Source organism: Otolemur garnettii, unplaced genomic scaffold, assembly GCF_000181295.1.
Source record: "Otolemur garnettii isolate 467f Iridium unplaced genomic scaffold, OtoGar3 scaffold00041, whole genome shotgun sequence".
NCBI classification, from domain to species: domain Eukaryota; kingdom Metazoa; phylum Chordata; class Mammalia; order Primates; family Galagidae; genus Otolemur; species Otolemur garnettii.
In genome coordinates this window covers 2,345,941-2,351,109 of record NW_003852436.1, presented here as the reverse complement: position 1 = coordinate 2,351,109, position 5,169 = coordinate 2,345,941, and the positions used below count along the sequence as shown (strand labels likewise).

The window sequence follows — 5,169 nt, the reverse complement described above, 5'->3', positions numbered from 1 at the left end:
ATATGTATGTGTGTATATATGAAAAAGGTTTATATCTAAAATTAGAAAGAATTTCTAGAAACTTGGGCTAGAAAGAGTTGAACCTGAAATCCTCCAAAGGGAAGATTCACATGCCCAATAAAGATATGAAAAGCTGAACAATCTCATCTCTACTGAGAAAAATGCAAATTAAAATCATTATCAGATACCATTACACACCTACTATGTTGGCAAAAATTAAATACTATGAACATAACAAATGTGAGGGTGGAGCAGAAGGGAATCAGAGCAGAATGATTAGGAATCCAATCCCTTGAGCTGAGCCCTCTGCCAATATATGGCCTGGGCTAAGTCACTTCACCTCTGTGCCTCAATTTCTTTACCTGGAAAGTGGAACTAACAGTAGTGGCTAACCTTCACTACATTATTATTAAGTTTAAATCAATATTCTTAGACTATTGCCTGGCACATGGTAAGAACAATTAAGTGTTTCTTTTATATATGTTAATATTTTAACAAAATAAAATGTGATAAAACTCTGCTGCTAAGTGTAAGGATTGACACAACTGCTTTGGAAAACAGTTGGCAAATTATCTACTATCATTAAAGATATATAGACCCTGAAATGCATCGATTCTATTTCTGGTACATAATGTAGAGCATATATAGTAGACATATTTATAAGAATGTTTATAGAAATATTGCTTAATATTACAGAAATATGAACCATCACCTAAAAACAATGAATATATAAATTGTAGAAGACAGATACAACAATATAATGTTTAGAATGAAAAGAAATAAACTATAGTAATAAACTTCAGCTAGACTTCCAAATATAGATAAATCTCATATACATTATGTTGAGTGAGAGAGGCAGACACAGAAGAGTATAAAGTATGCGTCTTTTTTCATGAAATAAAAAAATAACAGAAAATGTTAAAGCACGTCCATAGTATTTAGAGAATAGTAATGATATTATTATCATACAAATAAGGATATTAGATGCTACTAGGAGGGAGAATGAGTTTTGAAAGGGAGGATTATAAAGGGGCGTAATGCACACTCTTATTCTTCTGAGGGCAGTTGTTTCACTTCTATAAGATTAAGTAATTGTTCCTCTAAACATTTTTATACATGTGCTCAAGTTTATTTACTGTAGGTTATATATCTAGGGCCAGAATTACTGGGTCACAGAGGGTCAGTGTTATTCTGTCTCTAGACCAGAGTTTACACTGGTGCTTATTAAACTGTACATAAGTGATTTGTGTACTTCTACAGTATTTAAGTCACATCATATAATGTAAAGGAGCAAATTGATTGTGAATAATTAGGGAACCAAGAGAAATTCCTGTAATATTTTGAAATTAAAAAAAAAAAGAAAGAAAAAAATTAGGGTGTGAAGACTGTAAGATGGGAAATAGGGAGAAGTTGGTTAGTTTTTTTTTTTTTAAGAAGGGAGATATTAAAGAATTTCTAAATATTTTTGAAAAATATCTGGTTAAGGGGGGCTGGAATTTAAGTGTACAGAAGAGAAGAAAGACAATCAATTGAATATGGTTTCTACAAAGTAGGGAGGATTGGGCGGCCATTCTTTGTGAACTGCTAGTGTCTTGTACATCTTAGACACAGTCCCATTGATGGCCTTTGTTCTGGACTAACTTTCCCAGGATGTTTCTGCATGGAACGCCTTTGAAAGGTAAACATAGTGTCTCCCTTTTTGGCAAAGGGCAAGTTTTTTTATTGCCCAGTATAATAAGGATAAGATTTGACATCATGGCAAATGTCAGACAGGCTTACTGTCCATTATTAAAGGTCTGGTTCCTAAATTCAGGGTTCCTCTTTGAATGCAATTGTACTGTGTTTTTCAAGAGTCTCTTGGGCCTTGTGGCATCACTACGTGAGAATTGGGATGTAGCAACTGACATAAATGCTGTTATACTCTTACACTCTTGCTGTGGGTACTAAACTGTCTTTTGTGTCTGATCCAAGAGTTTGTGTCTCTGCCAGCATCTGTGGAAGCCTGAAAGACTAATTTATTAGCTTGAAAGTAGGGTGAACTTTCAGATCCTTCCAGTTCTTGACAGAACCATCAGCTTGGTGTCTCCTATCAGGTACTTATGAAATACATATGAGGTATACATTTAAATCTTTACAAATTCCTGTTAAACTGCCAATTTTACACCTGGGCAACATGAAAGCAAGTTGACCAAGGTCTGACATTAATAAATGCTAATGACTAAATCCTTGTGGCCGGTCACAAAGCTGCAGCTGTGTCCTTCTCCACCAGCGTTTCCCAGATTGTGGTTTGCAGACTGGTGCCAGTGCTTACAGAGTCTTTACACAGTACAATCAGGAAAGTGTTCATAAAGGGAAAAAAGGGGAAAAAAAATCCCCAAAACACTGAAGTATGTTTTTCATGTAGCTAAACATTCAACTTAAATGGCCAGCTTTAAAAACCTGTAGACTGAGAGAAAATATTTCTACAGCATGATCTGACAAGGGGTGAATATCTAAAACTCAGACAACTCAAGACCAAGAAAACAAATAATCCAGTTTTAAAATGGGCAAATGAAACAACCGTAGCTGCAGGAACCAGAGGCCGTTTATTTCTGCCTGGGCAATGTTCTGAAACAGGCAAAATCAGATTTTAGCATGTGGGCAACCTGCCGCAGCTGGTTGTGCCTGGATGGACAGCCTGATGAGGGCCCACCACCTCAGGGAGCCAGGACACAGGCCTATTCCAACCCTGGGTACAGCTCCTTCCCTTCTCCAACAGGCTCCCAACTAAGCTGCAAGGCCTGTGGGGTCTATTTCTCAAACACGGCCAGGGAAAAGCATTTCCGCGTGACCTGTCTGAGCCAAGAAGGGACCAGGGAACGGGCCGGCCTCTGCCTTCTCTGCCAATGGTTCTGAGCCACAGCCTGTCAGCGGGAGGAACTCATGGAGATGAAGGTGAAGGACCTGAGGACCATGTCAGCCTCTGTGACATCTCTACCGAAAGTGCCGGGAGAAAGAAGAGCTGGTGTTCTTGGTGCTTGGCCAGCAGCCTGTAATCTCCCGGGAGGACAGGACTCGTGCCCCCACCCTGCCCCCAGACTTCCCCAAGCAGCAGGCTTTCCTGAGCCAGCTTCACACCAACACGGTGCCTCCTACCTCTCCCAGCCCCTCTTCACCTACACAAGCCACCTCTGTCCCTCAGCCCAGGCTCAGGAGCAGAAGCAGGTCATCAATTCAGAGGACAGCTGCATCCCGGTTCAGAAGGCCTCTTTGTCTGACCTGACCCACCTGGCCAGGCTGAAGGCCTGACAATGAGGCAGCTGCAGGAAAGCCTGGCTTGCTATGTGGTCAGCTACAGGGGTTGCTGTGAGAAGTGGGAGCTGACGGAGAGGGCCACGTGGCTGTAAGAGAACCTGAAAGGCCTCCAGCATCTGGTGAGTGGTGCTGAAAACCCAAACAGGAGCAGTGCCCTCCAGCCTGGGGGACAACCCACGGACTGTGTCCTGCTGGAGTGTGGCCACATGGTGACCTGTACCAAGTGTGGCAAATGCATGAACAAGTGTCCCATCTGCCGGCATTAGGTGACCCGAACTGTGCATGTCTTCGGATCCTGAGAGTTCCCACCTGCTGCTTCAGTGCCTTACAGGGGGACAAAGCCTGGGGTGTCTGGGCCACCTTGCAGAGGGGGCAAGTTAACAGAAGAAATCTTGTGGTGTTCCCAAGATCGGGATAAGCAAAGATATCAAAGATACGGTGTTAACCTGTGCCTGCCTGTCTTGCCCTGGGGTGCACCTTGTGACTGGCCACTCCCCTGAGGCCGCTGGGCCTGCTACAAATCATGTGGGTGAGTCCTCCTTTCAGTAATCTTGGGGTGATGCTGGTAATTGGGGAACAGACTTTTTGGAACTTCTACCAGGCTTTCCTCTCTTCCTCTGAGATCCTCGATGGTTTAAGCCTTCCTCCCGTATGCCACCCACCCCTGGAGATGCTGGCCTGTGCGTTTCATCAGTTGGAATCCTGTTAGAAATGATTCGCCTCCTCTCCAGCACATTTGAGTTTACATTTCTGGTCTCTCTGGCTTTCTATGCTTTAACCTACCATTGCTAAAGTTTCTTGGCACACTGTCTAACTCTATTTGTTTCTTTGGACCAAAAATGTCAGTTTACCAGACCAATAGTGATCCTTAGGATACAATTTGACCAATAAATTTAACTCTGGTGATAAATTAAACATAAATGCTGTCAGAAAACATCAAAGTTGTTAAGTGCTGGGACTGAGAGCTCTTAGTCTTTGACCTGATCCTGGGAACCAACAAGCTTCTTGCTTCCAAACTGCTGAGAAATCCCAGTCTGCATGAAGGGATGGTGTGTGGACCATCTCTGCTGCTTCCTCTTGGGGCCTGACTGTGCACCATCTTTTTGTTTATGAGGCAAAGGGAAATGTTGGGTGAAGGTAGTGGCCTTTCTACTTAGCTTTGGCTTGGCTTCTGACCCTCTTTTTGCAATAGACAGGAGTCTTAAACCACTTTCTCCCAAATCTGAGGTCTCTTACTTATGGAGGTTTTAAATTTTGTCTCATCCAAGGCATAGAGACTTAGGCAAAGAACCTTGCTCCTTTCCAGCCAGATAAAGTTCCTGGAGACCAAACACGCCTGTAAAATACCAAAGAGGTATCAGAGGGTACTGAATGAGTCTGGATTCCGCCTGTGAACATAGTTGGAAGTCTTAATTACCTGGGTTGGTGGGGAGTCCCTACTTCCATTTCCTTCTTAGCCTACTGATTTTGGGAGGTCAGGGAAGAAGCATACTCTAGGCCCTATAGAAAGAACCATGTAATAAGTAGGTAATATTTTCAAGCTCTTAGGGTCTTTAGACCACTGGAGGAACTGAAGGCCTTACATTTGCTCATTTGCTGGAGAAGTTTAGCCAAGCACAAAACACACATGCTTTCAGAAAAGCTGGGTGAATTACACAACTGTAAACACCTGAGGGCCTTGCCCCAGCACCTACCCTGTGCAGAGCTCTGAGACTAGAAGAATGGATTGTGACTGGATGGCAGTAGGAAACCACTAAAGGGACCTCTTCATTAGCACAGACATACATAGGCTTTGCTCCATCATCAACCACTAAACACTGTCAGGGGAATGAAATAATTTCATAAAATAATTGTCAGCTGAATACTGGGCCACTT

General features: G+C 42.7%; 1 pseudogene; it reads left to right on the top strand.

Annotated features, from left to right (window-relative positions):
* Positions 1 to 2,604: 2,604 nt before the first annotated feature.
* Positions 2,605 to 3,593, top strand: LOC100943334 (annotated as a pseudogene).
* Positions 3,594 to 5,169: the final 1,576 nt, after the last annotated feature.